The sequence below is a fragment of the Pleurodeles waltl genome, chromosome 9, assembly GCF_031143425.1.
Source record: "Pleurodeles waltl isolate 20211129_DDA chromosome 9, aPleWal1.hap1.20221129, whole genome shotgun sequence".
Lineage (NCBI taxonomy): Eukaryota > Metazoa > Chordata > Amphibia > Caudata > Salamandridae > Pleurodeles > Pleurodeles waltl.
The window spans coordinates 1,097,450,769-1,097,477,817 of NC_090448.1; the positions used below are offsets into that span (position 1 = coordinate 1,097,450,769).

Here is a 27,049-nt window from a genome sequence, read left to right on the forward strand (position 1 = left end):
ATATCTGCAGTAGCTCTGTCACGAGACGTGCTGCCAGTGGGGGGACGCCGTTCCGGAGGTGTAGATTCCAGGGGCCCCTGCACAAAGACTTAGTTTCAGAAGCAGCTGCATCTTATCCACCGGGCAGGTTTCCCCCCGCTTTCTCATGATGTCCCAGCGAAGTCCCTGAAACATCGGTGTTTATCTTGACGGATTAGTCTGACACGGGCGGCCGGAGAGAAATCCAGGAAAAAGCAGATAGTCAGGTAAGACTGTTCCTCGCTGGCTATTTGTCTGCTTTAACTTGCATTTGAGAGAATAATTGTTTTTGGATAACTTATCATTTTTGGGAATGATTAGTTCTTGGTAAATTTGCATTTGTACAAGGTACCATTTGACAATTTGTATTACATGTGTTTTTCTTGTTTGAGTAATTTGCCCAGGCCTGGAGCAATTTGTAAGTTGGTAAATATTTGAAAAGGTTTTCTTTGGTGCACATTTGAAAAAGGGTTTTTTTTTTCGGTGCAGGTTGCATTTTGAAATTTGGTGCGTGTTGCATTTTGAAAAAATTAAAAGGTTAGATATGGGAAATAAGAAATGTTGGCAAGGGTTATGTCTTTGTTTTCGCCGAAATTATGTGCCACGTTTAGATAAAAAGCAACCCATTCCAAAAGAGGGAACACCAGGGTGGGACATGTTAAAGGATTATGGTTTAGAGAATAATTTGTATAATAGTATATGGCGCAAATATACTAGACATTGTCCTGACCTCCAGTGGCCGGAGGATGGGTCTTTTGATTTAAAGAAACTAACCTACCTACAGGAATGTTTGTTTCATAAAAAGGCTAGACAACATATGTTTGAAGTATACAGAAAATGGGAAATTGAGGCCACCAAAAGAAAAACGAAGTCAGATAAACTGTTAGAGAAGGAGAACCGGAGAACCATCATGCAGAAAGCCGCCCTGTACCACCATTCCCAAACCCAGAAAAGAATTGAGTCTGAAGATAGAGTCCATAGGGCCCAGGTGGAGGGAAGTTATGTATCAAAGCCAACAGAACCCAAACATGCATTAGAGGAAGATGAGGTAATGCTACAGCTATTAGATAATAGCCCTACTGCACCTCCACCTTACACACCCCCTGCAGTAGCCCAACCTATCATGGGGGCACAGCAACAGCAGCAAGGGCAAGGGCACAATTTGGGAAATCCAGGTGCACCACTACAGCAGCATGTGCCACAGCCACCACAGCCTCTAGCTCAAGCCACCCAAATAGCCCAAGTCCTAATCCCTCCGCCACCTGCCCCACCACTACCAGCCAACACTGCAAGGTTACCAATAATGTCCCCTGCCCCTAATACCCCAAATGGACAACGCCGACGGTGCACAGCCACTCACTCACTTCCACCCATATGGAGCACACATATGAAGTCGATTTCGCCCCCTGGTACCCGCTCCACTATTGGGGATTGGGAAAAACGGGTTATCAAGGATCAGTCAGATAACTGGATGTCACATCTTATTTACACCCACACCGATATTATGGACACAATACAACAGATGTCACATTTTGGACAGCAATTAGCACTGTTGTATATGATTGAAAAATTGGAGAGGGATTGGAAGTCTTGCATTACAGATTCTACCCCTCTCCCTTATGAACAAGAATTAAACCAATTATGGCGGGACAGTAGGGCTTGTATTCTTGATAGTAGCAGCATAAATGAGGGAGTACGCATTTGTGTCATAGCCAGGGAAGATGTTCTAAATAGATATGACAAGGGGTACCCAATGAGGGAAGTGCACCCTGATATGCCTACTGCAGCTGCAGTCGCAGCAGCAACTGCCGCCGGACAACCAGCTCCCGTGCCGGTGGCCCAATTTGTTCACATACCATGGAAAAGGGAGGAGGTAATGGCTATAAAGAAAGACTTGCCAGACCCTCGAAAGAATCCAGCTGGATTCTATCGGGACCTTAGAATTGCCATTTCCACCACAACCATGACACTCAAAGACATTGACTATTTTTTTGGTGTTTTATTGGGTCCTGAAGTTTGGCATAAAATTAGAAGAGTAGATGATGCACCTACTTTGGGAAATACATGGGGGGGTTTAGAAGCACATGAAGCACAAAGGGCACCAGGAACCCTGCCGCATCAGGATATTTTAGATTTACCTAATCGGATATTGACTAAGTTAGAAACTGTTATACCTCTTCAGACTGTGGATTGGGGAAAGCTTGCCACTTATAAACAGAAGATAGGTGAAGATGTCCCAGATTATTTTACTCGAATTGAACAAGCTTTCATAGATTTTAGCGGTCAAGACCTCGCCACCGTAACAGGTGTCACACTATTTGTAGAACGCTTTGTTAATGGCCTTCTACCTGAAATATCACAAAAATTAAAAGCAACAGAGAGTTCGTGGATGACGAAGGGACAGGCAGAGATTTTGCAGATGGCGCAATACTATGAGAGCAGGTACAAGGAAGAATTAGAAAAGAATGAGAAGTCAGTAAAAGAATTGAAGAAAAAGGTATTATTACAGCAGGCATACCCTCAGCGGGATGCAACCCCTCAGCAAAGGGGTGGCCCACCAAGGGGACGGGGAAGGGGTCGAGGTCGAGGTGCATCTGCACCACCCCAAGACCGCCGATTAAATATCAACCAATGTGCCTACTGTAAGCAGGATGGACATTGGCGTGATACTTGCCCATTACTGGAAGGAAGACAAAGTATGTCACTTCATAGAGGGAACGCGGCAGGTAATGCACGAGGACGAGGAAGAGGTAGAACTGATCAGAATTCGCAGAATGAGAATCAGGTCCCGCGTAACACTAATATTTTTGACAATGCATTTGAACGACAATATTATGCTGATGATTTCTTTTCTGAATCCTACAATTATTAGGACAGCCACAGACAGGGCCAGGGGCGAGTAAGTATTCCTGTAGATCAAAATGGTCCCTACATTGATGTAAAAATCGAAGGAGAGGGCCATAAGTTTCTTCTAGATACTGGTGCCACCAGAACATCTATTGCACATTCTGCAGTCCCCGGGGCTCCCCTGTCTGGGCTTCATACCACATCAATTGGGATTTCTGGAATCCCCGTGGTGAGCCCCATCTCAACACCTATGAGAGTAACTGTAGGCCCATTTACAGTACACACGCCACTCTCTTTAACATCAGGTTGCAATGAAAACCTGTTTGCATTAGATTTGTTAAAGAAATTAAATGCAGTTATTCACTGTTCAATGGATGGTGTCTATGTAACTATGGATAGTGTTTCCCCAACTCGGTGCATGTTCTCACAGGAATACGACTTACCCCCAGAGCTACAGGAAATAGACCCTCGCTTATGGGCCAAAGGCAAGAATGATGTAGGCATTATGGATATCGACCCTATTGTAATAAAAATCAAACCAGGTGCCCGGTTACCTCGTGTTCCTCAATACAAATTACCTAAATCAAGCGAAAAAGGGCTCAAGGCAGTCATATCTGATCTTGTGCATGCAGGTGTCATAAAGGAAATAGTGAGCAGCCCATGTAACAGTCCAATCCTTCCTGTTGTAAAGAAACGAAATGATGCTAATAGATTAGATGGTGAGCAATCATTTACTGATAACACAGTATATCGATTAGTTATTGATCTCCGAGAAATTAATAAAATAGTAATTCCCCAGTTTCCCGTGGTCCCAGACATGAATAGTCTTTTCACCATGATACCACCCTCTGCGTGTTTTTTCACCGTAATCGATTTGAAGAATGCTTTCTTTAGCATTCCAATTGCCGAAGAATCTCAATATTTGTTTAGCTTTGCGATTTTTGGTAGATCATTCGCGATGACAAGAATTCCACAGGGCTTTGTTGAGTCCCCGAGCATATATAGTCAATGTCTTAAACGTCAATTAGACCAATTCAATCCACCCACAGGCTCTGCGTTGTTGCAGTACATTGATGATATTTTAATTGCCTCAGATTCCATGACACAATGTAAGACTGATACTGTTGCATTATTACATCATTTAGCACCTCTAGGCCATAAGGTGTCCCTTCCAAAATTGCAGTATTGTAGAGAGGAGGTCACCTATCTAGGACACCTCCTCTCTAAGGAGGGAAGGAGATTACATCCAGACAGAATTAAATTGGTTCATACAATGACTGCACCACGCACCCCTTCTGAAGTCCGAGCATTTTTGGGATTTACATCTTTTTGCAGACAGTGGATTCCAAATTTTTCACTTATAGCAAAACCATTGACTGCTCTGACACTTTCAGATGTGCCCTCTCCTGTACCTTGGACTGACAAATGTGAGGAGGCTTTTCAAGAATTAAAAAAGGCGATGTGCTCTGCTCCTGTATTGGGTAATCCGGATTACAGCAAACCATTTGTTTTATTTGTGCATGAAAAGCATGGCTGTACATTGTCTGTTTTGACACAGGCCCAGGGTGGGAGACAACGCCCTTGTGCATACTTCTCTTCCACCTTGGACACTGTGGCGCAAGCTTTGCCTACTTGTCTTAGAGGAGTGGCTTCTGCAGCAGCTGCGGTGAAACAAAGTGAAGGGTTTGTTGGTGGCAATCCGCTCACTGTGATGGTTCCTCATGCCGTTGATATTTTGTTAAACAAGACACAGACGCAGCACCTCACCAGTGCTCGTCTAACGGGTTACGAATTAACATTGTTCAGTCCAAATATTACTTTGAAGCGGTGCAATGTCTTGAACCCAGCTACGTTACTACCCCTCCCTCAGGACAATGTGGAATTTGATCATAATTGCATTTTTGCCACTGAGGAAGAAACTAAGGGACGGGTAGACTTGACAGACACTCCCCTATCTGACCCACAGGGAGAGCTGTTTGTAGATGGGTCTTGCTTCAAGTTACCAGATGGTACGACCACTGCAGCCTATGCCGTCACCACAGTCAAAACAGTGGTTGAATCTCATAGAATCCCGCAAAATTCGGCACAGGCTGCAGAATTAATTGCCCTCACCAGAGCTTGTGAAATAAGTGAACATCTTAGTGTTAACATCTACACTGATAGCCAATATGCGTTTGGAGTAGCTCATAATTTTGGGCGACTCTGGGCGAATAGAGGCTTTATCACGTCACATGGCACTACCATCCAGCATGGCAACTTGATTGTGACACTTTTGACTGCTCTCAGTCTGCCCCGTCAGGTCGCAATCATTAAGTGTAGTGCCCACAAAAAAATTACTGATGATATAGGACGAGGAAATGCTTTTGCAGATGCTACAGCGAAAGCAACAGCACGAGCACCATTTGACAATGCATATGTTGAGAGTAGCATCAAGGGAGAGCCCCAGTACGAAGTACTAGAAAATACCATGCAGTGTGTGAGAGATATTCAAGCAGAAGCAACGGCAGAGGAAAGGGAACAGTGGGAGAAGAACGGTAGACTAGACAGTGAGGGTTGTTACACAGATGACACAGACAGAAGAAGATGGATGTTACCTAATTGCTATGTACACGCTATGGTTACTATGGCCCACAGTCCTGCACACATCAGTGCCCAAGGCATCAAGACAACTTTGGACCATGTTTGGAGTAATCCTCTGATATCCAAAGCTGCTAATAACCTGGTTAAAAGTTGTATGGTGTGCGCAGTGCACAATGCAGGAAAAGGGACCCCTACGCCCGCTGGCCACTTTGCCCCTCCTGATCTCCCTTTTGAAGCTATACAGATGGATTTTATCCACATGGAACCGTGTAACAAACTGAAATACGTGTTAGTGGTAGTATGCATGTTTTCAAAATGGATAGAGGCCTACCCATTAAAAGACAATGGTGCCCTCTCTACCGCCAAAATATTACTAAAAGAATATTTTCCTAGATACGCCTTGCCACGATTAGTCTGGAGTGACAATGGCAGTCATTTTTCTAATGAGGTAATGGAGAAGGTCTGTACCGCCCTTAACATCAAACATCGATTTCATGCTGCAAATCACCCACAATCAGCGGGCCTTGTAGAAAGGTATAATTACACCTTGAAGAGCAAAATAGCTAAGATTTGTGCTGAGACCAACTTAAAATGGCCAGATGCTTTGCCCCTAGCATTAATGTCCATCAGGATGACTGCCAGTAGCAAGTCACGATTATCCCCCTATGAAGTTGTCATGGGGAGGCCAGCCAATATCTGGGGGGTACCACGACCAAAGAAGCTTTCTGAAGTGCAATATCCTTTGTTTGTAGATTACTGTAAACAATTGACTAAAGATTTGCGTTTGATCCACCAACAGGTCAAGGCCAGCCTACCGACTCCTCTTGAAGGCCCTGGTCACCCTTTTAAGCCAGGGGATTGGCTTATGACAAAGAATTTTCAAAGAACCAACAGTCTTCAGCCCAGGTGGCGGGGGCCAGCCCAGGTACTGCTTGCAACACAGACAGCGGTGAAAGTGGAAGGAAGGAAAAACTGGATACATGCTAGCCACTGTAAGCGTGCACCAATTCCACTACAGAGTACTCTAACAGCAGAATTACCATTGTCTCCTGATTACAGCGAAGTAGGGAGACAGGAAACACCTCCACAGGTTTCAAGTACTACTTCTGCTCCTGCGGTGACACAGCAGCCCAGTGACGAAGAGTTGCTGTTTGAAGATCAACAAACTCATCGATACAACCTGCGTCCTCGCCCATCCAAATGAACAGAATTTTGAAGGTGCGTAAGGTGGTGACCCCTACGAAAAGCTACATTTACATCACCCTGATAGCTCCTAGTTTGGAATTGCAAACTGAGGTCTCTTCTGAATGGCCAAGGAATCCTTTGCTCAGCAGAATACGGCACGCCTGCCTTTGTGAAATACAGTTCCCCGCTTTCACCGCCACCGGCATTTCCGATGCCATTGATGTACCAGCATTAAAACGAGCTATCCTCACTGTTGTTACGCACACTTTGGGCGACGAGGTTGTAAATGACTGTGATGACTAAAATTCCAGCATGAACACGGGTGACTAGCCTGTGCAACGACACCAGAACATTGGTCAGAACAATTGTCTCAACGAGAACACAAGTATAGTGGGATGCAGCTTGTGCAACGCTATTCAATCAGTGGGTAAATGGAGTTAACAGTTCTGTGACTGGCGAGAAAGAAAAAAAAAAACCAAGTACCAGTTCTACGGAAGCGGCCAGCCATTAGGGTTGGTGCGGTTTGTAGTCCCAGCGGTAAAAAAAGAAGAAAGGTGCCCTTTTTCTGTTTAATACCCAAGCACATCACTAATCTGGTTGAAAATTGCTGGCCTCCGCCCTCATTTTGCTGAGACACTGAACGAAACTGACAAACTATACTGAAGACTAACTTTGAAGTATTGCGGCTTACTCACTGGGAGTTGAGACTCACCAGGAGTTAAAACTTGAAAAGGAGAAGCTAAGGGACCTAGGATCAAGCCAACCTCTATTGTCCTGGACCAACCAGTGCAGCCTAACTGCTAGAGTGTAAAGCACGGCGGTGCTGAACCCTAGTGGGTGTGAACATTGAAGGAAAAATTTACTTATCTGTATCTATACGTATATGATTATTAGTATAGTGATATCAATATTTTGCATTTACATATTTGGTAATTGTGTGAGTATATTTTTGAACACGCGTAGGCGGTTGAGACGAGTAAAACGGTATCATAGAAAAGTTGTAGGACCAAGGAGAAGAGCACAATAAAATTATGAAGATATATCCATTTGGCAGGACAAATATCCCTCTAGAGAATAGGGAAGAGTGGCCTTATAACTATTTCTACAAAACCATAATGAAGTACCTAGTGACCCTTATGTTAATATGTATAATGTCCAGTGGTGTTGCATCATTGTTGCAAAATCCTACCTTACATCCATTGATAAAGGTTCATGGAAAATTAGCGGAGACATTAAGTCTCACTGACTGTTGGATTTGCCGGCACTTGTCTAGACACCCCGAGGATCCTATAGGCCTTTATGAAGTACCAGTATCACCAAGCGAATATGAAAGAGGGGAAGTGTGTCTTGTACCAAATACCACTTGGAGATGTGACCAACAAGAATATCAATGGTACCCTAGGTGTGCGGTGCTCCCTAATACCCAGGCAGAATACAAGCTCTCCCCGATGCCTGGAGAGAATGCCACACTTAAAATGTTTCCCATATGTTTTGGTACCTATTTTTATGGGCAAAACCCAGAGGCAAAATACATGGGAAAGATCCCTCCTGAACAGTGTGTTTACACTTTGTTATTTGATATAAAAACAGGGAATTGGGATCTTGAAGGAGAGGAGAAAATAGACAGAAATTGGACAGCGTTAATTAATGGGACTCATCAAAATTACACTGTGAATTATTGGAACCTGACTGTGGGAGAAAATGAGATTCTAGTAGATCCAGAAGGATTGATATATGATCCCTCCAGAGAACAAGATAGAAATGGGAAAAATTCACCTGTAATATTGTCCCGGGTTTTCCTTGGCCCCCTCTGGACGGCTAGATGTTCATATGTTGCACCCTGGGCAAATGTATCATTGCTAAATACAATCTGGGAAGATTACAAATATTGCAATAATTCTGAGCATGACACCCCAGAGGGTGTAGGATTGCCTCGAATAAAATACAGCATTATAAATTCACAAATCCAGGGAGGCATGTACTTCGTATGTGGAAGAACTGCATATAAAGTACTGCCTCTAAACTGGGAAGGGATATGTTCACTGGCATATTTGGCACCCAACATTACTGTGATATCAAATATATCATCTTCCCAGCCCCTTAACATGGGGAGTTTTGCACATAGGTACAAACGAGGGACACCCATACTGGAGGAGCGAAAGAACTGGGTATTTCAAGTATTACATGTTCTTATTCCCGGATTTGGAATTTTCGATTTGCAACTGGCAATGATGAATATGTCAGCTGAATTAGCCATTGCATTTAATGCCACCAGAGAGGCCATAGGAAGTATACAGGTAGAGATAAACTCTGCAGCCCAATTGGCGATACAAAATCGGCTTGCCCTAGACTTGATTACAGTACAACAAGGAGGAGTATGTGTTTTAATCCAACATCAGTACCAGCAAAAGTGCTGTTATTTCGTCAACAAGTCATCAGAGATAGAATTGGATATTGGGAAAATAAAAGAAGCAGTACAGGTATTTGAAAAGGGGGGCCAATATGAAGGAGGCGATTGGAGTTTATCATGGTTATGGTCTTGGTTTGGGGGGTGGGGCTGGTTGTTTAAAGACATACTTTTTATAATAATAGCTATTGTATTAAGTTGTTTATTAGTGCAGTGCTTACCTGCTCTCTGTTCCTGTTTAAAATTGTGTAAACTTCCGCCAGTGAAAATACTAGAAACCAATCGAGCTATGATGCAGAGAGAAGAAATAACTTCCCTAATGGCTATTGACCCCACTGTCCTCACTGCAGATACTGGCTGCTCATACCCATCGGTTGTTTATGTCCCCATGAATGCAAATTTCAATGAAGTGGGAGTAAAATTCAACATATATGAGGAAATTTAGAACTATTCAAACGTTTATTATGTTCAGAAGAAAAAAAACTCAAAAAGGGTCGATTGTTAGAATTCATTTTGAATTGCTTCGTTTCTTTTACACGTGTAAGTTTGAGCTTTTGTTGTCTCTGAACGCACTGTCTATCACATATGTTATCTTATGTATATTTGTTTAGGTAAAATAAGCCTGGTTCCACGCCATGGGCTTGCAGCTGGTTTCTTTCCCTAACTGGGGCACTGTATTCATTATAATTGTGTGTTCAAATAACTAACTGACCTCGGCTGTGGTATTTTGGGGAGGGAAAGGCTGATATCTATACCTTTGAACAACGTAATCCTTTGAAGGGTCTCAAGAATGTGGGGAGTCAGGCAGCTGCAGAAGGGAGGCAAGGACAAGGCTGGGAATGGAACAAGTGTGTGGATACTGATTAACTCCTTAAAAATATCTGTATGACGTATATCATTAGTTACACATTTTATGTATCCTTTGATGTATGAGTATAAATATCACTGTTAAACGCTTTATGTCAGCACACTTTACTTCGGGCCTGGGATGCCAGTGGTAAACCTGTCCTCTTTGCTGCAGCAAAAATAAACAGACCTTTGGTCATTGATTTTTCACTCCGGCTCTCCGTGTCAAGCTCCTTTGTAAATGCATTTGTAAGTATCTGCAAATATGTGCATTTGACAAAGCCAAACTTTGGCTAGCCCACTGTGGACTAACCAACGCGACCTGCAGCCTCTGCCCACAGTCCCCCTCAACCATGAGTGCTCCCAGTGGAGAAAACCCAGCGCCTCAGGATTGTTCCTCCGTCCCTGAGCATCTCAAGACTTGAACTCACCTGTTTGTTCTCCTCAACTAGACTCCCAGTCCAAACCTGCAGCCTCTTTCCAACCGGACCATTCCTGTTGACTAACATTGGGCACTTGACGTCGTATTACACCTCTGCACCCAGACGCCCCAGTGCCGTCCGGTGTGACCCGTTGCTGCGGTCCCGATCCTTGGCCAGTACTTACCTTAAACCCATGAGATTGATCCCATTTATCGCTGTACTATACCTGAATGGAGTACTTGTTTTTCTCTCCACAGGAAAACATTGCAGCTTCCAAAAAGTGCACTAAGTGTAGACTTTCCAAAACTGTAAAGATACTTGCAAAAAGTACTTCCCTGATCATATTGATTTTGGTGTCTAAACATATGTAAAGATATGTGCTATTTTTATAAATTGGTGTTGCTCTCTTTATTGAGTTCTCTCATTTATTGACAGTGTGTAGTTGCAGATGTCTAACACTCCTCTCTGATAAGCCTAAGGCTGCTTGCCCACATAACATGTAAAAAGAGCATCTTGGGATTGCTAGAGCAAGTCCCCGTCCACTAGTCGGGGAACCCTTGGACTCTTTGTATGCTAGATCTCATTTTGATATGCCATATAAAGAGCCAGCTTCCTAAATGTCCTAATGTCATAACCAGGACCCTGAAATCACAAAAACAAACTGTAAAAATAAAATAAAGGAATTCTGCAGCCATCCCTTCCACTTTTTTGGCAGAGGGGGACAATGCAGACCTCTTAGACTCATTCAGTTACGACTGCCATGTGTGGTTGAGACCTCTGCAAATATGTCATCACCTTTCTAACTGTGTGAGGTTGTGGCATGAGCATAGGAGGAATGGGCTTCACAATTATTTGATAGGAAATAAGATTTACCCACTACTAAATTGAATTAAATCCTAAAAAGGTTTGTATTTGGAGAGAATGGAATGTACATGTTTCACACCAATGTGAATCCAAGATTGAAGATCACAAAAATTATCTATTGAGTAAGGGGTTCGCATTTCTAAATGGTCTTCCCCTTCAAACACCAACTGTAGAGGTGAGGGTAGACCTGACAACACAGACAACATAAATTATGCTCACACAAATGCTAGACGTCTCATTAACACTTGTGGTGGTGTCCTGATACAGAATGAACTGGTAAATTATCACAAATTAAAATTTTGGGTGAAGCATCCATTGCATAGGAATGTGGAAGAATGCATCCTGCAAGTCTGGTGTAGTCATGTAGTTTCTACCAGTAAATGCGAGATGGCCATTTTTTAATAGTCTTTGGAAATAGGTAACAGAGTACACAACCTAGTTCCAAGAGCAGACTCTGCCTAATTGTCTGTTTCACAAATAGAGACTTCATCTCTTCTAGAAATGGGGCATGATCTTTGTTATATCTGCCTGTTTTTGGTGGAAATTGGTAGCTGCTATCATGTTTGATTCATTACCCTGATCTTCACCAAAAGGGTTTTTTGTAATTGGAGGAAAGGAACTAGAGGGCATCATGACAGAGGTAGCATTAGAGTCACTATTTGGTTACGGAGAAACCGCTAACTTGTGTTTGCTGCCTCTAGGCCTATAATTGTTGCTTTAAAGGGCTGATGCAAATTAAACGTGAAACTTCAAGAATTTTATTTTGCCCAGGCATCAGAAACCTTGCCTGTGTTCTTTTATAGTATGGCCTGTGTTGTTGGGAGAGAAAATGCACTTTGCTCTCTATCATTTTTTCCAGTTTTCATCATCAACATCAAAATCCTAATTATACATCTAATGTCTATGCATACCATGCCAGGTGGGGGTAGATTAGCAGAGTGAACAGAGGTCAGACAGTCACACCTGAAAGAAGTAACCAGGCTAGATGAACAAATAATAAATCCCTTAGGCAATAGCTCAACACACACGCCTCGTCAACTCAATATCTGGCAAGTTATCTAGCCAGAGTGCACTCATCCAAATGCCAAGAATATTTATAATATCCACTATACCATCTACACAGAGCCAGGCAAAAGGATAGCATGCTCTCTGACCCCTACAGTGAAAGTAAGTCAGCATGTTACTGCAAACGTGTGCACATTCTGGTTATGGACCATCCCAAATATTAGGGGGTATCACAAAACATCCTCAAAGTTTAACTTCATCATTCCTTTTTCCAAACCTTGCTTCTCATGGTGCTGGGTGTACATCTCCCTGTTGATGTCTGGAAATAAATATTATAAATGTGCTTGGATGCTTAGAGTTTCCTCTCTCTCCCACTAGTATACCTTTTTTTCCTCTAGCTGTCATCTCTCTCCCTCAAATGGTATCAACCTTCTTATCCTCTGAGATCTAGTGAACCATCTTTGTTAAACGTTTTTCATTCTCATCCACACATGCTTGGAGGTCCAGCTTTCTGTACGACTATTGCATGAAGATGGAATAAACTACTGATGCAACTCAGAAACGGGACCAAACTTTTCAGGTATGGAAAAACTCTGAAAAGCGAAATATTTCCTCAGTTTATTATTTGAGGATCTGACGGCAGCTGTGGAAGTATATCTCAGGGCCCCTGTACTGCCTGGTTCTTTGATGGTTTAAAAGGATACCCGCAAGAAAGGATACAGTTTGTGCTTTATAAATGCCATAAATATAAACCTTGCTTCTGCGATGATGTTCCGCTTACCCAGGGATATTCCTGTGCAGGTCCCAAGTTAATGGGGTAGAACAATCTAGGGACTTTCACTTAAGTCAACTCTCTCTCAGACAGTACCTCTACAAGCAAAAATTGTTTTACCAAACCAGTTTAAAGTTTACCTTCTTAAGGACACAGAAACCCAAAAGGAGTTTTGCGTCTTGAAAAACTTTGTAGTCTCTTTTCTTTCACTCTTTTTTTTGGGTGGATGCTGAACACCATTTATGCTTACTGACTTGACATTTAGTTTCCCTTGCCTCTACTGATTTCTCTCTCGCTTAGATTCCTTTGTTAATACACCTCTATTGTTGGACATGGGTGAGTCGTATGTTAATCCAGACACTTCAAGCTGCTAAACTACTCCTACTCGTAGGTAACCATTTGTTTTGCTGTGTAAATCTTTCTGGATTCTAATTCTGTGCATTGATTATTGAATCCTGTCCTGAGGATAGGCTGGATCCTTTAGAGGGTGTGTATACAAATAGGGTTTTAGCACCTTTGTCCTACTTCTGCCTCCTTGTTGACTTAAATGTTCACACAGTAATACTTTATAAAAGTGTGTATTAAAGAGCACGTGGCAGCTGCACAGATATTGTCTAATGCCAGGCGTTCTAGAAAGGAGAGCGTTACTTCCTTCTTCGATATGCCTGTGGTTTTTCCTTCGGCATTATTCCTGCTGTCTTTTGATAGTATTGTATTGTCCATCTTGCAATAATTCCCTTTGTTCCTTGTATGTGTGAAAGATGCAAAGTACTATTCTCCTTTCCTGATATGTTTGCCCTTTCGAGGTATTACATAACAGCTCATGCCACATGCATTGTGTGAAAGGCTTTCTATGCCTGTGTCTCTGGATGTGAGAAAAAGGCTGGTAAGTGTCATACCCAGGTCTGCCTGTGATTTTTTTTTGTTCCTCATGCTTGTCACTGCTTTCCAGTTGAGCAGAAGCCGTGTCCCCTGTTGACTAGTTAGGCAGGTGTCATGTACTCTGCTGTTCACTTTATTTAAACATGCTTTGCACTTTAGAGTGCATTATTTCAAGATCTAATTAAGTTCAAATGCTTGGCATTGCTATATGAACATCTGGTGCGGATTAGTAAAAACAGACGTGTTTTTTATGACCATGAGGTTGCCTGAAATGCTTGCTTGGTCATTTGTTCAGCTGCCCAGCCATCTAATTAAAGATCTCCATTACCTGCCCGTCTCCTTCTAGAGAGAGTTTTCCAATTCACAGGAAACACTCAGTAATCTTCAAGAAAGCTCTAGAATCACATTTACCAGACACTAAAAATACTGATTTCAAACTCGGTACCCACGTGGCTTCGTCCATCTATCTTGAGAGAAAGCTGTGCCTCCCATCACCCCGTCCTGGAGTTCTGAGCCCTGCCACCTACGACAAAAACAACTTGACATCTTTGCCTGCTAGTTGGGGGCTAGCAACCCTTCTTGGAACTCAGTCATTTGGAGCCAGCTTACAACAATCTTGGACCCTGGACCATCATCCAGCATCTTTGAGCCCCCACATTACCTGGACTACACCATTCTGTTTGCCTTTTAGTACTCCGGCGACTGCAATTCATTAAACTGACCTCGGGTCAGAGCACTATCTGTGCAATTTTTAGTTTTGATATCCCCTTTTTCTTCAAGGGAGGCCTAGCAATTTAGGTTTGAAGAAGAATGTCTTGGTTAAAGGAAAATGACTAGTTGTGTGAAGTAACAACAATAAGGACAGAAAGAGGCTAAATGGTTTGCACTCTGGATTCAGGATAGGAGCCATTGATCAAGGGTCCTTTACATGGACCTACATTTTTTGGGGTAATTCTTATTTGGTATATTTCATAACGGTCTTGCGCATAAGGCTGACTGTAAAGTACCTTTCCTCACTGACCTTGCCACTAGAACCTGAGGAGTCCCTACCATCCTTTTCACAGGAGCTCCAGGTACACCAGAACCTTGGTGCATATTTTATATATATATATATATATATATATATATATATATATATATATATATATATATATTGAAAATGTCACTTACCCAGTGTACATCTGTTCGTGGCATCAGTCGCAGTAGATTCGCATGTTTTGCAATAGCTCGCCATCTGGTGTTGGGCCGGAGTCTTACAAGTTGTTTTTCTTCGAAGAAGTCTTTCGAGTCACGGGACCGAGTGACTCCTCCTTTTGTCTCCATTGCGCATGGGCGTCGACTCCATCTTCGATTGTTTTTCCCCGCAGAGGGTGAGGTAGGAGTTGAATTGTAGTAATAGTGCCCATGCAATGGAGTGACTAAGTATGCACCTATATAAGGTTGAGATGATACATATATAAATAGTTGAAGGTAACTTCCAAACTGCTACAGGCTCCCGGGGAGGCGGGTGGGCACATGCGAATCTACTGCGACTGATGCCACGAACAGATGTACACTGGGTAAGTGACATTTTCAGTTCGATGGCATCTGTCGCTGTAGATACGCATGTTTTGCATAGACTAGTAAGCAGTTATCTCCCCAAAAGCGGTGGATCAGCCTGTAGGAGTGGAAGTAGTCTGAAATAATGTTCTTAATACGGCTTGACCTACTGTGGCTTGTTGTGCGGATAACACGTCTACACAGTAGTGCTTGGTGAAAGTGTGAGGCGTAGACCATGTGGCTGCCTTGCATATTTCTTGCATTGGGATGTTTCCTAGAAAGGCCATGGTAGCACCTTTCTTTCTGGTTGAGTGTGCCCTTAGTGTAATGGGCAGCTGTCGTTTAGCTTTAAGGTAGCAGATTTGGATGCATTTAACTATCCATCTGGCTATACCTTGTTTTGATATTGGGTTTCCTGCATGAGGTTTTTGAAATGCAATAAATAGTTGTTTAGTCTTTCTGATGTTTTTTGTTCTGTCAATGTAATACATCAATGCTCTTTTGACATCTAATGTATGTAGTGCCCTTTCAGCTATGGTATCTGGCTGTGGAAAGAACACTGGAAGTTCCACTGTTTGATTTAGATGGAACGGTGAAATAACCTTTGGCAAAAATTTAGGGTTGGTCCTTAGGACGACCTTATTCTTGTGTAGTTGTATAAAAGGTTCCTGTATTGTAAATGCCTGAATCTCGCTTACTCTTCTTAGGCAAGGGATGGCGATGAGAAATGCCACCTTGCAGGTTAGGAACTGTATTTCGCAGGAGTGCATGGGTTCAAAAGGTGGACCCATAAGTCTAGTTAGGACAACATTTAGGTTCCATGAAGGAACAGGTGGTGTTCTTGGTGGTATAATTCTCCTAAGGCCCTCCATGAATGCTTTAATGACTGGTATTTTATATAGGGAAGTTGAATAGGTAGTCTGCAGGTATGCAGATATTGCTGCAAGGTGTATTTTAATGGAAGAGAAAGCCAGGTTAGATTTTTGTAAGTGAAGCAAGTAACCCACTACATGTTCTGGAGTTGTGTGTAATGGTTGTATTTGATTAATATGGCAGTAGCAAACAAACCTCTTCCATTTACTTGCATAGCAGTGCCTGGTGGATGGCCTTCTGGCTTGTTTTATGACTTCCATACATTCTTGGGTAAGTTGTAAGTGCCCGAATTCTAGGATTTCAGGAGCCAGATTGCTAGATTCAGCGATGCTGGATCTGGGTGTCTGATCTTTTGGTTGTGCTGTGTCAACAGATCTGGCCTGTTGGGCAATTTGATGCAGGGTACTACTGATAGGTCTAGCAGCGTTGTGTACCAGGGTTGCTGTAAGGAAATGCCTCCTTGGCATGGTTGCCCCCTGACTTTTTGCCTTTGCTGAATCTATGTTTACAATTGAAAGTGTGCTGAGGCCTGCTAACCAGGCCTCAGCACCAGTGTTCTTTCCCTAACCTGTACTTTTGTATCCACAATTGGCAGACCCTGGCATCCAGATAAGTCCCTTGTAACTGGTACTTCTAGTACCAAGGGCCCTGATGCCAAGGAAGGTCTCTAAGGGTTGCAGCATGTCTTATGCCACCCTGGAGACCTCTCACTCAGCACAGACACACTGCTTGCCAGCTTGTGTGTGCTAGTGAGGACAAAACGAGTAAGTCGACATGGCACTCCCCTCAGGGTGCCATGCCAGCCTCTCACTGCCTATGCAAGTATAGGTAAGACACCCCTCTAGCAGGCCTTACAGCCCTAAGGCAGGGTGCACTATACCATAGGTGAGGGTACCAGTGCATGAGCATGGTACCCCTACAGTGTCTAAACAAAACCTTAGACATTGTAAGTGCAGGGTAGCCATAAGAGTATATGGTCTGGGAGTGTGTCAAACACGAACTCCACAGCACCATAATGGCTACACTGAAAACTGGGAAGTTTGGTATCAAACTTCTCAGCACAATAAATGCACACTGATGCCAGTGTACATTTTATTGCAAAATACACCCCAGAGGGCACCTTAGAGGTGCCCCCTGAAACTTAACCGACTGTCTGTGTAGGCTGACTAGTTCCAGCAGCCTGCCACACTAGAGACATGTTGCTGGCCCCATGGGGAGAGTGCCTTTGTCACTCTGAGGCCAGTAACAAAGCCTGCACTGGGTGGAGATGCTAACACCTCCCCCAGGCAGGAGCTGTAACACCTGGCGGTGAGCCTCAAAGGCTCACCCCTTTGTCACAGCCCAGCAGGACACTCCAGCTTAGTGGAGTTGCCCGCCCCCTCCGGCCACGGCCCCCACTTTTGGCGGCAAGGCTGGAGGGAACAAAGAAAGCAACAAGGAGGAGTCACTGGCCAGTCAGGACAGCCCCTAAGGTGTCCTGAGCTGAGGTGACCCTAACTTTTAGAAATCCTCCATCTTGCAGATGGAGGATTCCCCCAATAGGGTTAGGATTGTGACCCCCTCCCCTTGGGAGGAGGCACAAAGAGGGTGTACCCACCCTCAGGGCTAGTAGCCATTGGCTACTAACCCCCCAGACCTAAACACGCCCTTAAATTTAGTATTTAAGGGCTACCCTGAACCCTAGAAAATTAGATTCCTGCAACAACAAGAAGAAGGACTGCCCAGCTGAAAACCCCTGCAGAGGAAGATCAGAAGACAACAACTGCCTTGGCTCCAGAAACTCACCGGCCTGTCTCCTGCCTTCCAAAGAACTCTGCTCCAGCGACGCCTTCCAAAGGGACCAGCGACCTCTGAATCCTCTGAGGACTGCCCTGCTTCGACGACGACAAGAAACTCCCGAGGACAGCGGACCTGCTCCAAAAAGACTGCAACTTTGTTTCAAGAAGCAGCTTTAAAGAACCCTGCAACTCCCCGCAAGAAGCGTGAGACTTGCAACACTGCACCCGGCGACCCCGACTCGGCTGGTGGAGAACCAACACCTCAGAGAGGACCCCCGGACTACTCTACGACTGTGAGTACCAAAACCTGTCCCCCCTGAGCCCCCACAGCGCCGCCTGCAGAGGGAATCCCGAGGCGTCCCCTGACCGCGACCCTCTGAAACCTAAGTCCCGACGCCTGGAAAAGACCCTGCACCCGCAGCCCCCAGGACCTGAAGGACCGGACTTTCACTGGAGAAGTGACCCCCAGGAGTCCCTCTCCCTTGCCCAAGTGGAGGTTTCCCCGAGGAAGCCCCCCCTTGCCTGCCTGCAGCGCTGAAGAGATCCGTTGATCTCTCATAGACTAACATTACAAACCTGACGCTTGTTTCTACACTGCACCCGGCCGCCCCCGCGCTGCTGAGGGTGAAATTTCTGTGTGGGCTTGTGTCCCCCCCGGTGCCCTACAAAACCCCCCTGGTCTGCCCTCCGAAGACGCGGGTACTTACCTGCAAGCAGACCGGAACCGGGGCACCCCCTTCTCTCCATTCTAGCCTATGCGTTTTGGGCACCACTTTGAACTCTGCACCTGACCGGCCCTGAGCTGCTGGTGTGGTGACTTTGGGGTTGCTCTGAACCCCCAACGGTGGGCTACCTTGGACCAAGAACTGAACCCTGTAAGTGTCTTACTTACCTGGTAAAACTAACAAAAACTTACCTCCCCCAGGAACTGTGAAAATTGCACTAAGTGTCCACTTTTGAAATAGCTATTTGTGAATAACTTGAAAAGTATACATGCAATTGAAATGATTCAAAGTTCCTAATGTACTTACCTGCAATACCTTTCAAACAAGATATTACATGTTAAATTTGAACCTGTGGTTCTTAAAATAAACTAAGAAAAGATATTTTTCTATAACAAAACCTATTGGCTGGATTTGTCTCTGAGTGTGTGTACCTCATTTATTGTCTAGGTGTATGTACAACAAATGCTTAACACTACTCCTTGGATAAGCCTACTGCTCGACCACACTACCACAAAATAGAGCATTAGTATTATCTATTTTTACCACTATTTTACCTCTAAGGGGAACCCTTGGACTCTGTGCATGCTATTCCTTACTTTGAAATAGCACATACAGAGCCAACTTCCTACAGTTGCCTTGCCCAAGTTGGTGCTATTAATATGAGTTTGAGTTTGAGTTTGTTTTGACTGAGTTTGTTTACCAGGTAAGGAAGGAGAGGGAGAGGAGGAAAAGCGTAAGCAAATATCCCTGACCAGTTCATCCATAGGGCATTGCCTTGGGACTGTTTGTGTGGGTATCTGGATGCGAAGTTTTGGCATTTTGCGTTCTCCTTTGTCGCAAACAAGTCTATCTGAGGTGTTCCCCAGAGTTTGAAATAAGTGTTCAGAATTTGGGGGTGAATTTCCCATTCGTGGACCTGTTGGTGATCTCGAGAGAGATTGTCTGCGAGTTGATTTTGGATCCCTGGTATAAATTGTGCAATTAGGCAAATTTGGTTGTGAATTGCCCAACGCCAAATCTTTTGTGCTAGCAGGCTTAACTGCGTGGAGTGTGTCCCCCCTTGCTTGTTTAGATAATACATTGTTGTCATGTTGTCTGTTTTGACGAGAATGTATTTGTGAACTATTATTGGTTGGAAAGCTTTTAGTGCTTGAAAAACTGCTAGAAGTTCTAGGTGATTTATATGCAGTTTTGTTTGATGTACGTTCCATTGTCCTTGTATGCTGTGTTGATCGAGGTGTGCTCCCCACCCTGTCATGGAAGCATCTGTTATTACGTATTGTGGCACTGGGTCTTGGAAAGGCCGCCCTTTGTTTAAATTTATGTTGTTCCACCACAGAAGCGAGAGGTAAGTTTGGCGGTCTATTAACACCAGATCTAGAAGGTGACCCTGTGCTTGTGACCATTGTGATGCTAGGCACTGTTGTAAGGGCCTCATGTGCAGTCTTGCGTTTGGGACAATGGCTATGCATGAAGACATCATGCCTAGGAGTTGTAGTACCATCTTTGCTTGTATCCTTTGTGTTGGATACATGCGTTGTATGATGGTGTTGAAATTTTGAATTCTTTGGGGACTTGGAGTGGCTACTCCTTTTGATGTGTTTATTATGGCTCCCAGGTATTGTTGTACCTTGCGCGGCAGAATTTTGGATTTTGTGAAATTGACGGTGAACCCTAGTTTGAAGAGGGTTTGTATGATATGATTTGTGTGATTTGAGCACTCTATTAACGAATGGGCCTTGATTAGCCAGTCGTCTAGATATGGGAACACATGTATTTGCTGCCTTCTTATGTGTGCAGCGACTACCGCTAGACATTTGGTAAAGACTCTTGGTGCGGTTGTTAATCCGAAAGGCAGTACCTTGAATTGGTAATGTATTCCCTTGAATACAAACCTTAGGTATTTCCTGTGCGATGGGTGTATTGGTATATGGAAATAAGCATCCTTGAGGTCTAAAGTTGCCATGTAGTCATGTAGTTTTAGCAATGGCAATACTTCTTGTAGTGTGACCATGTGAAAGTGGTCTGATTTGATGAAAGTGTTCACTACTCTGAGGTCTAGGATTGGTCTGAGCGTTTTGTCCTTCTTTGGTATCAGAAAGTACAGTGAGTAAACTCCTGTGTTTATTTGTGTGTTTGGCACTAATTCGATTGCATTCTTTTGCAATAGTGCCTGCACTTCTATCTCCAGGAGATTGGAATGGTGTGTTGTCAAATTTTGTGCTTTTGGTGGTATGTTTGGAGGGAATTGTAGAAATTCTATGCAATAACCATGTTGGATAATTGCTAGAACCCAAGTGTCTGTAGTGATTTCCTCCCATGCTTTGTAATAATGACTTATTCTTCCCCCCACTGGTGTTGTGTGGAGGGGGTGAGTGACATGTGAGTCACTGTTTAGTAGTAGGGGTTTTGGGGCTCTGAAATCTTCCTCTATTCCTAGGGAATTGCCCTCCTCTATATTGTCCCCGAAAACCTCCTCTATACTGTCCCTGGTAACTGGACGGTGTTGCTTGTGAGGTGCTGGCTTGTGTGCTCTGACCCCGAAACCCCCCTCGAAAGGGTGTTTTACGGAATGTGCTGTAATTGCCTCTGCTCTGCGGGGAGTAGAGTGCGCCCATGGCTTTGGCAGTGTCCGTATCTTTTTTGAGTTTCTCAATCGCTGTGTCCACTTCTGGACCGAACAGTTCTTTTTCGTTAAAAGGCATATTGAGAACTGCTTGTTGAATCTCTGGTTTAAATCCAGACGTTCTGAGCCATGCATGCCTTCTGATAGTTACAGATGTATTAATTGTCCGTGCAGCTGTATCTGCAGCGTCCATGGAGGAGCGGATCTGGTTGTTGGAAATGGTCTGTCCCTCCTCAACCACTTGTTTTGCCCTATTTTGTAAGTCCTTGGGCAGATGTTCAATGAGATGTTGCATCTCGTCCCAGTGGGCTCTGTCATAGCGCGCAAGTAGTGCCTGGGAGTTCGCGATGCGCCACTGGTTTGCAGCTTGTGCTGCGACTCTCTTACCAGCTGCATCGAACTTGCGGCTTTCTTTATCTGGGGGTGGTGCATCTCCAGATGTGTGGGAGTTGGCCCTTTTCCTAGCTGCTCCTACAACGACGGAGTCTGGTGGCAGCTGTGTAGTGATGAAAACCGGGTCTGTAGGAGGCGCCTTATACTTTTTTTCCACCCTTGGTGTGATAGCCCTACTTTTGACCGGCTCCTTAAAGATTTCTTTTGCGTGCCGGAGCATACCAGGGAGCATAGGCAGGCTTTGGTATGAACTGTAGGTGGAGGAGAGTGTGTTGAATAAAAAATCATCCTCGACCTGTTCTGAGTGGAGGCTTACGTTGTGAAATTGTGCTGCTCTAGCCACCACTTGAGAATACGCGGTGCTGTCCTCTGGTGGAGATGGCTTCGTAGGGTATGCCTCCGGACTGTTATCTGACACTGGGGCGTCGTATGCGTCTTGATCTTGATCACCCTGGCTTATGGTGGTGTGAGCTGGGGAGTGTGATGGAGTCTGTGCTGGTGAGACGTTAATCACGGGCGGAGGAGAGGGTGGTGGGGTAACTCTTTTCACCACTTTTGGTTGTGGTGTCTGTTCAGTTTGGAACTCCAACCTTCTCTTTCTTCTAATGGGGGGAAGGGTGCTTATTTTTCCTGTCCCCTGCTGTATGAAAATACGTTTTTGCGTATGGTCCACATCAGTTGATTGTAGCTCTTCCTCAAACCTATGCTTTTGCATTTGGGAGGTTAGCGAGTGCTCTTCTGTATAAGAGCCTGAAGCTGGGTCGCTTGCAGTTTGTTTCGGCATCGAAACCCTGTCTGCGTGTTTTTTCGGCTCCGAGGTGACTTTTTTCTTTTTCGGGGCCGAAACCTCTCGGCGTCGATCTTCTTCGGTGCCGCTGTCTCGGCGTCGAGCCGTGTCCACACCGGCATCTCGGTGTCGAGGCTTGTCTCCAGCACTTTCTCGGTCCCGAGAAGGCTGCGTGCCGGTGTCTCGACCGGAGTCGGACGATCTCGGCACTGTTTGGGCCTTTTTCGGTGCCGACGGTCGGTCACCGAATTTATGGGTGGAGCCATGGCCTGATGGCAGTGGCGTCCCCTGGGCCTTGTAAATCTTCCTTTGTGTGGTTTTCGACGTCTTACTCACGGTTTGTGTATCGTCGAATCCTTCGGAGTCTGAGTCTTGGATCGAGAAGGTACCTTCCTCTTCTTGTTCCTCGAACTCTCGGTGGGCTGTCGGCGCGGACGCCATCTGAAGTCTTCTGGCTCGACGGTCTCGGAGTGTTTTTCGGGACCGGAACGCACGACAGGCCTCGCAGGTGTCTTCACTGTGCTCAGGTGACAGGCACAGGTTACAGACCAAGTGTTGGTCTGTATAGGGGTATTTATTGTGCCATTTGGGGCAGAAACGGAACGGGGTCCGTTCCATCGGCGTTTTTCAGCACGCGGTCGGGCCGACCAGGCCCCGACGGGGGATCGAAAAACTACCCCGAAGGGCACCGGAGCTCTTCGATCTTCGATGCGGTGTTGAATCTAACTACGCCGATCCCGAACGCAACAATACCGACGAAAATCTTCCGAAATTAGCTATCTTTCCGTTCCGAAACTCGGAGCGACAGGAACACGTCCGAACCCGATGGCGGAAAAAAAACAATCGAAGATGGAGTCGACGCCCATGCGCAATGGAGACAAAAGGAGGAGTCACTCGGTCCCGTGACTCGAAAGACTTCTTCGAAGAAAAACAACTTGTAACACTCCGGCCCAACACCAGATGGCGAGCTATTGCAAAACATGCGTATCTACAGCGACAGATGCCATCGAACATATATTTACAAATGTACAAGTTTATTTTCATCAACTTACAACGGCTACAGGCTCCCGGGGAGGTGGGAGGGCGCATGTGAATCTGCAGCATCTCATGCCACGAACAGATGTACACTGGGTAAGTGACATTTTCCGTTCCATGGCATGTGTAGCTGCAGATACACATGTTGTGCATAGACTAGTAAGCAGTTATCTCCCCAAAAAGCGGTGATTTAGCCTGTAGGAGTCGAAGTTGTTTGAAATCATGTTCGTAATACTGCCTGTCCTACTGTGGCTTGTTGTGTTGTTAACCCATCCACACAGTAATGTTTAGTGAATGTATGAGGCGTAGACCATGTGGCTGCCTTACAGATTTCTGTCATTGGTATATTTCCTAGAAAGGCCATGGTGGCGCCTTTCTATCTAGTGGAGTGTGCCTTTGGTGTAATAGGCAGTTCTCTCTTTGCTTTAACATAACAGGTTTGAATACACTTAAATATCCATCTGGCAATGCCTTATTTGGATATTGGATTTCCTGAATGAGGTTTTTGAAAAGCTACAAACAATTGTTTTGTTTTGCGAAATTGTTTGGTTCTATCAATGTAATACATTAGTGCTCTTTTTACGTCTAATGTATGTAATGCTCTTTCAGCTACAGTCTGGTTGTGGAAAAAATACTGGGAGTTCCACTGTTTGATTTAAGTGGAACGGTGATATAACTTTTTGCAAAAATTTGGGGTTTGTGCGTAGAACCACTTTATGTTTGTGTATTTGTATTAAGGGTTCTTGTATGGTAAAGGCTTGTATTTCACTTACTCTCCTAAGAGATGTGATAGCTATTAGAAAGGCTACTTTCCATGTTAAATATTGTATTTCACAAGAGTGCATGGGTTCGAATGGTGGACCCATGAGTCGTGTTAATACAATATTGAGGTTCCACAAAGGAACTGGTGGTGTTCTTGGGGGAATGATCCTTTTTAGCCCCTCCATAAATGCTTTTATGACAGGGATTCTAAATAACGAGGTTGAATGTGTAGTTTGCAGATAGGCAGAAATTGCTGTGAGATGTATTTTAATGGACGAAAAAGCTAAGTTAGACTTTTGTAAGTGTAGTAAGTAGCTTACAATGTTTGTCGTAGACACGTGTAATGGTTGTATTTGATTATTATGACAGTAATAAACAAATTTTTCCATTTATTTGCGTAGCAATGTCTTGTAGTAGGTTTCCTAGCCTGTTTGATGACCTCCATACATTCTTGTGTAAGGTCTAGATGTCCGAATTCCAAGACTTCAGGAGCCAGATTGCTAGATTGAGCGATGCTGGATTTGGGTGTCTGATCTGTTTGTGTTGCGTTAACAGATCTGGCCTGTTTGGTAGTTTGATATGAGGCACTACTGACAGGTCTAGTAGTGTTGTGTACCAAGGTTGTCGTGCCCAAGTTGGTGCTATTAGTATCAGTTTGAGTTTGTTTTGACTCAATTTGTTTACGAGATACGGAAGGAGTGGGAGAGGGGGAAAAGCGTAAGCAAATATCCCTTATCAACTCATCCATAACGCATTGCCCTTGGAGTGAGGCTGTGGGTACCTGGATGCAAAGTTTTGGCATTTAGCGTTTTCTTTTGTTGTGAATAGGTCGATTTGCGGTGTTCCCCAGATTTGGAAGTAGGTTTGTAGTATCTGGGGATGAATTTCCCATTCGTGGATCTGTTGGTGATCCCGACTGAGATTGTCGGCTAACTGGTTTTGAATTCCTGGTATGTATTGCGCTATTAGGCGGATGTGATTGTGAATCGCCCAATGCCAAATCTTTTGTGCTAAGAGAGACAACTGTGTTGAGTGTCCCTCTCCCTGCTTGTTTAGGTAATACATTGTTGTCATGTTGTCTGTTTTGACAAGAATGTGTTTGTGGGCTATTAGTGGTTGAAATGCTTTCAACGGTAGAAACACTGCTAGTAGTTCTAACTGATTTATATGAAGTTGTTTCTGCTGAGTGTCTCATTGTCCCTGGATGCTGTGTTGGTTGAGGTGTGCTCCCCACCCTACCATGGAAGCATCTATTGTGATCACGTATTGAGGCACTGGGTCTTGGAAAGGCCGCCCTTGGTTTAAATTTATAGGATTCCACAATTGAAGTGAGGTGTGTGTTTGGCGGTCTATTAACACTAGATCCTGAAGTTGATCCTTTGCTTGTGTCCATTGTGTCGCTAGGCACTGTTGTAATGGCCGCATGTGTAACCTTGCGTTTGGGACAATGGCTATGCATGAAGAGATCATGCCTAGAAGTTTCAGCACTAATTTTACTTGATATTGTTGGTTTGGGTGCATGCCTTGTATTACGTTTTGGAATGCTTGTACCCTTTGTGGACTTGGAGTGGCAATCCCTTTTTTTGTGTTGATTGTTGCTCCTAAGTATTGTTGTATTTGACACAGTTGTAAGTGTGATTTTAGGTAGTTTATTGAGAACCCTAGTTTGTGAAGGGTTTCTATGACGTATTTTGTGTGTTGAAGACACTGTTTTTGAGTGTTGGTTTTTATTAACCAATCGTCTAGATATGGGAATACGTGTATGTGCTGTCTTCTGAAATGTGCTGCTACTACTGCAAGGCATTTTGTAAATACCCTTGGTGCTGTTGTTATCCCGAATGGTAACACTTTGAATTGGTAATGTACTCCTTGGATTACAAACCTTAAGTATTTCCTGTGTGAAGGATGTATGGGTATATGGAAGTACGCATCCTTGAGATCTAATGTTGACATGTAGTCTTGTTGTTTGCGCAAGGGGATTACGTCTTGAAGTGTCACCTGTGTGAAAAGGATCTGATGTGATATAAAGATTTAGTGTTCTGAGATCTAAGATGGGTCTCAGTGTTTTGTCCTTTTTGGGTATTAGAAAATACAGGGAATAAACACCTGTTCCTTTCTGATGGTTGGGTACCAGTTCTATTGCGTCTTTTTGTAACAATGCTTGGACTTCTAGTTGTAATAGATCCAAATGCTGTTTGGACATGTTGTGTGTTCTTGGAGGCACATTTGGTGGTAGTTGTAGGAATTCTATGCAATAACCATGTTGGATAATGGCTAGGACCTACGAGTCTGTTGTTATTTCCTCCCAATTTTGGTAATAATCTGTGAGTCTCCCCCCCACTGGTGTTATGTGTTGGGGATTTGTGACACTGAAGTCACTGTTTAGTTTGAGGTGTTTTTGGGCTTTGGAACTTTCCTCTAGTTTTAGGTAACTGTCCACCTCTGTATTGTCCTCGAAAGCCTCCTCTTTGATACTGGCCCTGGTATGTGGGTCTGGTTTGTGAGGTTGAGGGGTCTGTGTTTTGGGCCCGAAACCCCCCTCTAAATTGTGTCTTCCTAAATGTGCCTCTGCTCTGTGGGGAGTAGAGCGTGCCCATGGCCTTGGCCGTATCAGTGTCCTTCTTCAGCTTCTCTATAGCTGTGTCCACCTCCGGCCCAAACAACTGCTGTCCATTAAAAGGCATATTAAGCACAGCCTGTTGG

The 27,049-nt window shown here is 44.3% G+C and overlaps 1 protein-coding gene and 1 long non-coding RNA gene across 2 annotated transcripts in view; one reads left to right on the forward strand and one right to left on the reverse strand.

Moving 5' to 3' along the window:
• The window catches only part of RTF1 (RTF1 homolog, Paf1/RNA polymerase II complex component), a 306,552-nt gene that overhangs the window by 104,287 nt on the left and 175,216 nt on the right, over positions 1-27,049 (reverse strand).
• LOC138260369 (uncharacterized) lies at positions 27-10,099 on the forward strand. The gene is made up of 2 exons (XR_011198846.1): positions 27-245; positions 6,245-10,099. It is a non-coding gene; the product is annotated as an uncharacterized lncRNA (long non-coding RNA).